The sequence below is a fragment of the Spinacia oleracea genome, chromosome 4, assembly GCF_020520425.1.
Source record: "Spinacia oleracea cultivar Varoflay chromosome 4, BTI_SOV_V1, whole genome shotgun sequence".
NCBI lineage: Eukaryota > Viridiplantae > Streptophyta > Magnoliopsida > Caryophyllales > Amaranthaceae > Spinacia > Spinacia oleracea.
In genome coordinates this window covers 22168522-22179446 of record NC_079490.1, presented here as the reverse complement: position 1 = coordinate 22179446, position 10925 = coordinate 22168522, and the positions used below count along the sequence as shown (strand labels likewise).

At 31.0% G+C, this 10925-nt stretch overlaps 1 long non-coding RNA gene across 1 annotated transcript; it reads right to left on the bottom strand.

Annotated features, from left to right (window-relative positions):
• Positions 1 to 3630: 3630 nt before the first annotated feature.
• LOC110784580 (uncharacterized) lies at positions 3631 to 6025 on the bottom strand. The gene is made up of 3 exons (XR_008918531.1): positions 5625 to 6025; positions 4884 to 4947; positions 3631 to 3897 (listed from the first exon to the last, which is right to left on the bottom strand). It is a non-coding gene; the product is annotated as an uncharacterized lncRNA (long non-coding RNA).
• Between the last annotated feature and the right edge of the window lie 4900 nt (positions 6026 to 10925).

Below are 10925 nucleotides of genomic sequence, written 5' to 3'. Positions count from 1 at the left end.
TTTTTTCATTTGAATAAAAATTATTTCTTCAAAATCACTAATAATGTATAAATTAATCATTTAACCCTTTAAAATGTTTATCTATCAAATTTTTAATTTTATAACATAAAAGTTACAGAAAAATAGGTTAAAGTTACAAAAAACTACATAAAAGTTATCTTGGTGTACAATAAATTTATTGTACAACCTGTGCGCGCAAGACCTTTAAACATTACTCTATTGTTTAAACAAGGTACCACTTTTTTCTCTTCCACTATGGGACAGTTTCTATCTAAAATAATATTCTAACTTTGTATTTATATCCATTCCAAACACTATATTGTCGTGTTTCCCAAGTTGAGAAGATTAAATAAAATAGCCATGAAACTCATGTTAAGAGAGAATAGAGATTACAGTTAATGATTTGTCGTGTCGAAATTTCATACATATCCTAAGTTAAAGATGTGATGTTATAATGTCGTAGCAATACGTATTGGAATTGTCCTCCAATAGTGAGAAGAAACTTGTGCAATAGAGCCAGAGTCCAATGTGACACGACCACTCGCTAACTAGACAAAGAAATGCCGCGAGTTAAGATGTTACATACGGTTACACCAAAAAAAAAGATGTTACATACGGTTGAATCTAACTTTTTTTTTTTTTTTAACATACAATTACAAAAGCTACGTGAAGAAACAGACTATAAAAAAATCAAAATCTAATCCGACTTTTTGGCAAACGAAATTTGTTCAATTTTAGCTAGATTATGCGCTTTCTAAATTTGATTACAATTTATCTTATACATAATGCAATGACTAAAAAACTTACCATATTTTGGAATCCCAGCTTTTATCTATTCCTGTTGAGTATCTTGCGTCGGTTGATTTTAATAATGGAGAAAGTGCACAAACTATCAATATGTTGCAGAAGAATAATATCTTAAAGAAAAATCCACCGCTTTTAATTAATTTATTATAAATTCAATCCTAAATAAACAAATTACCATTAGGACACTTTGAAGCATTAGAAGCAAAGTCCAAAACTTTGATTTTTATAACTATCTTGTGAGCTCGTTCTATATAGTAGTTATTTAGTCATTTTTTAAGTGTCAAATTTATTGAGGGTTTGTGATTTTAGTAAGAATATATTATTTGTATAGGTGAAAGTTGAAAAACATATAAATTAAATATTGAATTAATTGAGAGTTAAAGAGGGAGATAAAGTGGAACCGTGGAATATGTGTTGAAGCTGTAAAATACTTCGTATAACAAACAATAAAAGAAAAAAAAAACAAATGTATGGATAATAGATGGGAATGACACATGTCAAAAAAAATTTAAAACAAAAACAAATGTAAAGATAAAAGTTGGGGTGACACGTGTCATCCAATTATCTATGATTTTCCTTTTTAAATACTAGGTATAAATAGATGATGCTAACGCATAAAATACTACTGTTACTGTCACTTGTCATTATTGGTGGAGTCATGATTTTATCTTTGGGAGTCGATTAATGCCGTATAGATGATGTTAGAATTTTTTAAAAAAAACTTAATAGAATTAATTATAGTATTAAATATGAAGTATAGTTATCATAAGAAATAATAAATACAATTGTGAAAAACAAAAATTTATAAATATTTCATATGTATAATCACTTTTAAAGTTAATTATAATCACATAAAAATGAGACGTAGAAAAGAAGGAATAACTGAGGGCTTTTTCGTAACATCACTTTTCGCGCGGGTAACTCATATAATTTACAGAAACACTCTTCACTGCTTCAGAGTTTAAGCCAACTACAGACTTGATGTTTCCAAACGCCCAAAAACGTGATTTATGGCCCATTAATTGTACAATTGACTGCAGTACCTAAATTAGGGTTGATTGAGCATTTAAATCAGGAAATGAAATAAAAATTAAGAAAGAAAATATTACAAATTGTTGCAATCGCTAAATGAAATGAATAATATTACAGCTTATTCTAATTGCCAAATTAAAACAAATTTACAAAGTAAACCAAAAACATCCTACAAAAATCTCCAGAATTTGCAAAAAAAAAAAACAAACTCCAAAAACCATAAGCGAAAAAAAAGTTCTACAACACTGATTCTCAGAAGAAGAAATATCATTCGCAAAGTTTGATTCTTAGAAGGAAGCCATTATCGGAAGAAACCACATCACGTACCGTTCTTGAAGTCGCTCCCATACAAGTAAGTATACTTTTCTCACGAATCCTTGCAAGAAAATAAAAACAGACATTAAACACACTTTTAATAAAGATTCTTGAATTTTAATGCATAACCAACAACATGAGAAATTAAATAATTAAATTTTTAACAAATTCATGAATTTTTATTTAATTACTTCAAGGATAGAGCCATTAAAATCTGTTTATGCATAAAAATAAATGGAATTATTGTACGCATAACAATTAATTTTTTTTAATAAATAATAGAAATTAAACAAATTTTCAATAATAATAATTCGTGAATTTTTATGCATAAACAAATGTTCTTTTAAAAGATTGTTGCAATGCAAATTAATTTTGTCTAACTAACACACTTTTCGTTAATTTATTTTGCAGATTTGAAAATATAAGGTATGCAATTTCATGCTTTTATGAATTTTAATTAATTATTTCAGATTTAAATTCATGCTTTTAATTAAATAATCTCTTATATTATTTAAAACTCTAATTGCAGATTTCAAAATATAAGGTATGTAACTTTTATGCTTTTATGAATTTTAATTAATTATTTCACATTTTAATTCATGCTTTTAATTAAATAATCTCTTATATTTTTTTAATCTGTAATTGCAGATTTCAAAATATAAGGTATGTTTATAAGGTTTTTGGGAGAGTGCAATAGCTTATGTGTAATAGAGATGAAGTAAATTTGTGTTATTAAAATTATGAATTGGAAAATAATTGACTTGAATCGGTCTTTATGCAGATTTTAAGTTGGGTTTGAAGTTCATAACGAGATACAATAACAAACAACATACGGTACGCGATTTAATTCTTTCACTATAACGAACAATCTCTTAAACAAAAATAATAGTAATAGGCATACTTTTAATTGATTTTAATTAATTATTTAAGATTTTAATTCATGTTTTTAATTAAATTATCTTTTATTTGATCTCTATTACTTTAAGTACTTGATTAAATTCGGTTCATTACTAATTATTTGCTTAATAATTACTTTTAATCATTATTCCAGATTACTTGATTAGAGTACATTTTTAATTGATTAAAAGTAATTATTGTTGATTAAATGAAAATAATTTACATTGGTGAGTATAATTTGCTGATTATTATTGCTGATAATTTGGTGATAATTATAATTTTATCTGTTATGGTTGATAACTTGGTGAGTATAATCCGCAATAATCGGTTATTGAAAAACAAAGAAGGAAGAAAATAAGGAAACCGAAATAATAAGGACATTTCTACCAATAACCAACACCAATTTAAGCATAATATAATCGACCACAAAATCACAATAATAACAACATAAAACACACCGTTTTACAGTAAATTCAACAATTCCACAATAAAAAACATTGTAACACCCCGACAATTCTCTCTTTTCTAAAATAATCTTTTAATATAAAACGTAGAGAATTATCAAGGCATTATCGCCCGTGTGAAAACGTAACGGCTTATTCAGAATTTTGCAGCGGAAAACATAAAACTAACTTTAGGTTTATAAATAATCGATTACAGATTTAGTCCCCAAAAATCAACCAACGAAAATAAGGAAATATAAATAGTACGACAAGTTTAAAGTCCCAATTAACAAACCCAAGTTAACTTAGCAAATCAAAACTAAATACAAGCTCTCTATTCCCGATCCCAATGATGCAACATCTTCAAACCTGCAGATGGACAATGCTTATTGATCCTTAGAGACTGCTCACCAAAGATTGGGTCATCACAGGATCAATAAGGCATAGCCATGATCAACATGCACAAGCAAAAGCACGTAATCAGCAAAGCTGAGTACTACATACTAAATCAATAATAATCCTAACATGATACTATTAAACGATCAATCCTAACATGACACTAATGAACATAAATAAGGGCAGACAAATCATGATAATCTGAAGACCATACTTGACTAGACTAGGCTAGACTAGACTAGACTTTTATAACAATAATATTATTTTAATTGAAATAGGCAATGGACCGAGTTTTCTAGCTAGACGAGGTACGGGCGCGACTCCGTAACCTCAGTGACCTGCGATATCGAGGAACGTTTGACTGAAAATAGGACGCGGTGATCAATCCGGTCCGAATGAAAGGCCATGGGCTACCACCATGAACCCCAACTCCTGTTTGTCCGTCACTTTAGACGTGCACAGTCTAAAGCTATTGCTACTCAGTTTCACTTTACATGATTTACAAATTGACACCCAGTTATGACTCAACAATCACATAAGGCATACAACTCACATTTATTTACAACTGCTTTTATCCTGGAATTAAGTAAGTGATCACAAAGGCATCAAACAAGACTCATTCCAATTAACTCCAATCTTTTCTTTAATACTGATCAACCCCTGAATATGGGTATAAGGTTTCAACTTACTAAATGAGGTCCTCCGCCCTCATAAAGTAGTGAAAAGCTAAAAAGGGAACAACAATTAACTGATCTGAATTGTATACTAAATACTCTAGTGTTCCCAATCAAACATGTTTGCATCAATCTTCCATACTAACATGTTATAATCCTCAAAATGCAATAAAGGTTTAATATGTTCATCCAACAGTATCAAACATGCAATTTCAACCTGACTAAGTTCATCAACAACATTAACATAACCAAGTTTATCAACAATTCAACATGGTTTCAACAATTGGCACACATTCCAAGCACACAGGTATGTACGTACCTTGTGTAAACAAACTGCAAGACCACTTTAATAATTCAAAAGTCGCCTACGGAGAATTCTCCACCTAACAACAACCAATATAGACTCATATCAATTCATATTGAATTTTCAACAACATTAGGGAGCTTCAAACCCTTCCTAAACATAATTAGAACATTTTTCAATATCGAAACTTGAATATTTGGTTTCCTAGCATCATAATTATTATATTAATTATTGAAATTCGTTGAAAACTTTTGCAAACATCGTACTTTAAATTTTCAGCAATATAAATTCATTTAAAAGCTTCACCAAGGTCAATCTACGTTCCTAGTATCTCAAAACAACCAATTCAATAATTCATACTCAACCTATCATGATTAAAAATCATAAAAACCTTGAATTTCATACTTTAAACAATCAAAATTCATATTTCAAAGTAATTTGATAATCTGAAAATTAATAACTTTATTATATAATTTGCATAATCTGAAATTTATAATTTAAATTACAAAAATCATCACTTTAATTCAAGAAACATAATTCAAATTAATGAAACATAATTCAAATTAATAAATCATAATAAGCCCTAACTTATAATTCAATCAACCAAAACTTGAAATTAATTCGTTTATAAACTCAACCAACATCTGAAAATCATGTTCAAACCATAAAAATTATGAATTTAATATCAAGAACATAATTTCAATTAACAATTATAATTAATTAAAATAATTAGTTACTTAGGGTTTAAGAAATAACCAAAGAGAGAAAACAAGAAGCTGCCGGTGGACAAGGTGGTGCGGCAACAAGCGGGCAGGTGGTGCAGCGGCTGAGTGACGCTGCTGGTGGTTGCGGTGGCCGTGCAGCGACGGCTGAGTTTGTGGGGCAGGAAGAAAGAAGCAACGAGAGAAGGGAATGTCGTTGCGTGCGTGGAGGAGAAAGAAGGGAGAGGAGAGGTTTCTGGTGTGGGCGAAGGACGCGGCGGCGCAGCAATGACTGGGCGGTGATACTGCGGTGGCGCGGAGGCTGAGCGAGAACAAAAACAGAGTAACTATTAATGGGTGTGCAACCAAGACCAAGGAGTTTAAGAGAACGAAAGAGAGAGAAGGAGAGGGAGGATTACCGGCGGCTGAGGCTTCGGTAAAGGACGACGGTGGTCGGCTGGACGGCGGCGACGAGAAGAGGGGCTTGAGGTTCCTGTTCACGTGCAGCAGGAAGAAGAGGGAAAGAGGGTTTTTTGTTTCCTTTGAGTTTTACGTGAGTGAAGGAGAGGAGAGAGAGTTATGGGTTTATTTTGGGTTTATTTGTTTTGGGCTTCACCAATTTGGGCTAGGATTAGGATTTACTTTTAGTATTTGAATCCAAAATCGATTAGGCTTGGTTTCCCAATTTCAAATGTGTTTTCGAAATTCAAAGTCTTTTCAACATAGAATTCTAAAATTATTTTACATTGCATAAATCATTAAAACATTTAAAACGTATAAAAATAAATATTCGTTAATTAAATATTTATTTCTAAAATTCGTAAATTCTATTCAAATATAATTAACTATACGTTAAAATAAAAATATAAAATGTATAAAATTACGGGGGATTACAAACATGAACTAAAGAAATCAAACAGAATAGCACACAGAATAGCAGGAAACAAAGAATCATTTTCAATTTGCACAAATTCAGCAGGAAATCAAACAAAATAGCAAGAAAATATACACTTTTTTTCCAAATCCGGCCAAAAAACCCTAAGTTATACTGCCTAAAAAACCAATTCAATTATCTTGACATGAATCTCAATCCCTCCCCCACTCCTTACATTTATCCACTTAAAAAATATGGAAATACATCCTAAGGGGTCCTAATTACCACACCAAGAAAATCCAATATAAACCCAGAAATCACCAAATAAAAAAGGTTTAAATTACCCCGCGAAAATAGTAAAAATAAAAACCTAATAAAAATAAAAATCACCCAGAAAAATTCAGTAAAAATTAAACAAAGAAATTAATACCACGAAACCAAAAAATTCATTTCAGATTTTGAAAGTTAGAAAACAAAAGAGAGAGATAAAACGAAATCATCAAACCATTCTATTCCAAATATCAAGCAAATCAGATTGTGGTTACCAACCTAACCACTCGCCCATCGCCTCGATCAGCTCCTCGACCGCCACGACCAGCGCCTCGACCGCCTCGCCTTTTCACCTTTCTCTCCAACCCATAGAGGGGGACGACATGCAAATCAACAGTGCAAAAAAATTAGACTATCTCTAATTAAGAAAACGAACCCCAACTAAAATTAGTTAAGCAATTAATCCTTAAACTAAACCCTAAATAAGCTATATGTTCCACAAATCGACATTCTACATGAAGTAAATTCCGATTAAAAACCCAAAAAATGTAATTGATAAAACCCTAAAATTCTAAATCAAGTCCAAAATTAGGGTAATTTAGGACGAAGAGAAGGGGAATATACTCGATGTTTATTTTTTGAGTGGTTTCACGATTTTTTGCTAAGATATTCAAAGTAGTTGGAAATGAGTATGTATCTTCGCCATTGTTTGAGCAGAGAATGGAAGGAAAGCAGCAAAATGAGGAGAGAGAAAGAAGAGATAGGAGGAGAAACAAAATCAAGTAGGTTTAAAGAGAGAGAAGAGAACGGCGAAGAGACAAGAGAGAGAAAATAGCATCAATAAGAAATAGGGTTAGAATTTTAGGTTTTAGTCTTAAAGAGAGATAGGAGGAGCGTTGCTTTGAGAACGAAATGGGGAGGCTATGATTATTTGGGCTTCGAAAACGAAATAGGCTTTGGGAGCTGAGGTTTGATTATTTGGGCTTTCAAAACAAATACCGGGCACTTCACTTTCTATCTCTTCCAAACAATAGACTTTTGTTTTAGCGGAAAATAAAAATAAAAGGCATTACAGTAGAACATTTTATTTTATTTTAAATTAATTTTTTATTTTTTGTGGAAAAGAAATAACAAAAGGAAACAAAACAAAATATTTATTTTATTTTAAGTTAAAAGATCCGTTGAAGCAGAAAAGAAAACAAAAAGCCATTATAATAAAATATTTATTTTATTTTTAATTAAAAATTTCGTATTAGCAGAAAAGAAAAACAAAAGGTGTAAATAAAAACTTAAAAATAATCTTATTTTAAATAATAATAATAATAATTAGTGACTAAGTTGCATTATCCACTCTCCAACATAATGCTTACAACATTTGTGGTTTTTAAATTATTAATAATCTTTCGCATGCATAGCTATTGTAACTGTAATTAAGTAATTCTTTTTTCACACCGCATATAACTTACATTATCCACTCTCCAATGTAATTCGTATAACATTTATTAATTTTTATTTACGAGTTTGTTATTGATTTTGATAAGGATATTATGATAGAGTCAGTAATTGGGCCATTGAGTTATATCAAAGATACTGTCTGTTATTATGACCCACTGCAGTATCCTCTACTGGTTCCTTATGGTTCTTACGACTGAGATTTAAACAGTTGAAGTTCGACTGGTAAAAAGTTGACATGTTGGGAATTATATGCATACACGTTTCAGGTGCATATTTCTAATAACTCTTTTTGTGCGTCTTATCCTTAAAATCTTATACTTATATCTTTTTGACCAAAACAAGTATTTTGTGTTATACACGCGACAACATCTTGATTCTCCAACCTCGAGAGGCGGTCGTCTACTCCAACAATTTGTTGTCGGTAACTGTGTAAAAAGAAAGCCAATAATTTGAGGTGGATTGTACTCAACCAAGATAAGATACGTGCTGATTTATACAAGGGTTTAGAGGATTCTTTAAATGTTGGAGAGCATAACTGAGATTTTGATTTTTCAATGAGATATGTTAGTTGTAAAAATATATTTTTAACTTTAATTCATACTTTCGCAAGCATCGCGTGCATATAAGACTAGGATTTGATAATGTTACGTATGTTCTTTATATTGTGCAAATATGTTTTTTTTCTTAACTTTTCAACCATGCATTTGTGATGAAATCTTCCAATAGGTATTAAACCGTTTGGTAAAAATACTTTCTGAAGAAAAATATAGAGATAGTCATTTTACGATAATAAATATTGATTTATTAAAGTTGGTTTACATGCATTCTAAAATTCACGCACGCATCGCGTGCATAATATACTAGCACCTATATAAAAAAAAGCCCCAACATCTTTTCATTTTTGCGTAACTTTGTTTGACCCATTCTACCCTTCCTCCTGCCTATTAATTACGGAATTTACCATGCTTACATGTTTTATTTATTTATTTATAATTGTGAAGTTGTAGACACCGAAATTTTGTAAATTTGTGGTGTCAATTATATCTCCATAAAAAGATAATATTTGAAAGATTTAGGGAATTTAAACCTAGTAGGACTCTCAACTTTCCTATATAATGGAGTTCTAACATTAGGGTTTCGTAAGGCTCAGATGGAATAATTCACAAAAGACCCCATCACCTTCCTACTAACAAATTATAGGTATGCAGTACTGGAATAAGTCGACCAGACCCAGTATTACAAACCCTAGAAGAGAAGAATCAAGAGAGTTACGAGAATTGTTATCCCAAAAACATCAATAAAATTATGTATTCCATATTCTTTTGCCTCTTTAAAATTATTTTGCAGGTTTGAATTTTTGTGGTTTACAAATTAGCAATTTGTAGGCATTAAAAATGTGACAAATGCCATGTCATCAATTTTGGTCCCAAAAAGAGTCAAATGTTGACTTCTATTATTTAAATGACATATAAATTGTTTAATTTGGGTTATAAATCAGATATGCCCATTCTAATCAAATGTCGTTATTTAGTAGAAGTTGGTTATTTAAATGGGTTGAAGAAAGAAGACCCATTTATTTATAAAAGGGAAAACCCTAAACTTAGGAGAGTGATATAAAAAGGCTCTTTCCAAGTCATTTGCCAGACACTGAACGTAGTATACAAAAAACCTACTACTCTCCAGAAAACCCTAAGACTGCTTCCAAGCACACAAGTCGATATCAAATCCCGGTGGAAGAAGAACAACAAGCACAAGTGTCGTTCTACCTCCATACGACGTCCTTAAGAAGAGATCAAGCCCGTTGGCCCTCGCTCAAGACGTCTGACAAAACAAGTTCTAATGGATGTGGAGATCGAATCAGTGGATAAAGACATTAGAGATTGTACCCAAAATACATAAATCAATAAAATTATTGTGTTCACTTATTTTGAGTTCGTTATTTTGCAGACTCTTAAATTTGTGTTTACATATTTAGCACGATCGGTGGGAACATTTTTTCTCTTCATCTTCTCTCTTCAAGGTTAAAAGTTATTAGAATCAATGGAGGCAAGTCAAATTTTCTTTCAAATTCTACATCAAAGTTTCGAGACCAAGTTGAATCCGACATCAAGTCTCCACAACAGATCTCGAGGGGGCATCTGTAGACACCGAAATTTTGTAAATTCTTGGTGTCAATTATATCTCAATAAAAAGATAATATTTTAAAGATTTAGGGAACTTAAACCTAGTAGGACTCTCAACTTTCCTATATAATGGAGTTTTAACATTAGGGTTTCGTAAGGCTCAGATGGAATAAGTCACAAAAAACCCCATCACCTCCATACTATCAAATTGTAGGTATCCAGTACTAGAATAAGTCGACCAGACCCCAGTACTACAAACCCTAGAAGAGAAGAATCAAGAGAGTTACGAGAATTGTAATCCCAAAAACATCAATAAAATTATGTATTCCATATTCTTTTGCCTCTTTAAATTTATTTTGCAAGTTTGAATTTTTATGGTTTAAAGAAGTATTTGATTTATATTAGACATGTGAATTTTATTTACTGGCCAAGTATGTAACATGCATCATCATTTGGAAACCAGTTAAAGTGTACGTAGTATATATATACTTCATACAAATTAGCATCATTTATGTGAGAAAAAAGGCATTGGATCCTTTTTGATCGTATTTTAAGTGAGTATATAATCATAAAGATTTCACATTCGATCTCATTTGGCCTGGAAAAGGTATAAAAGTTATTTTGTTTCTTTTGA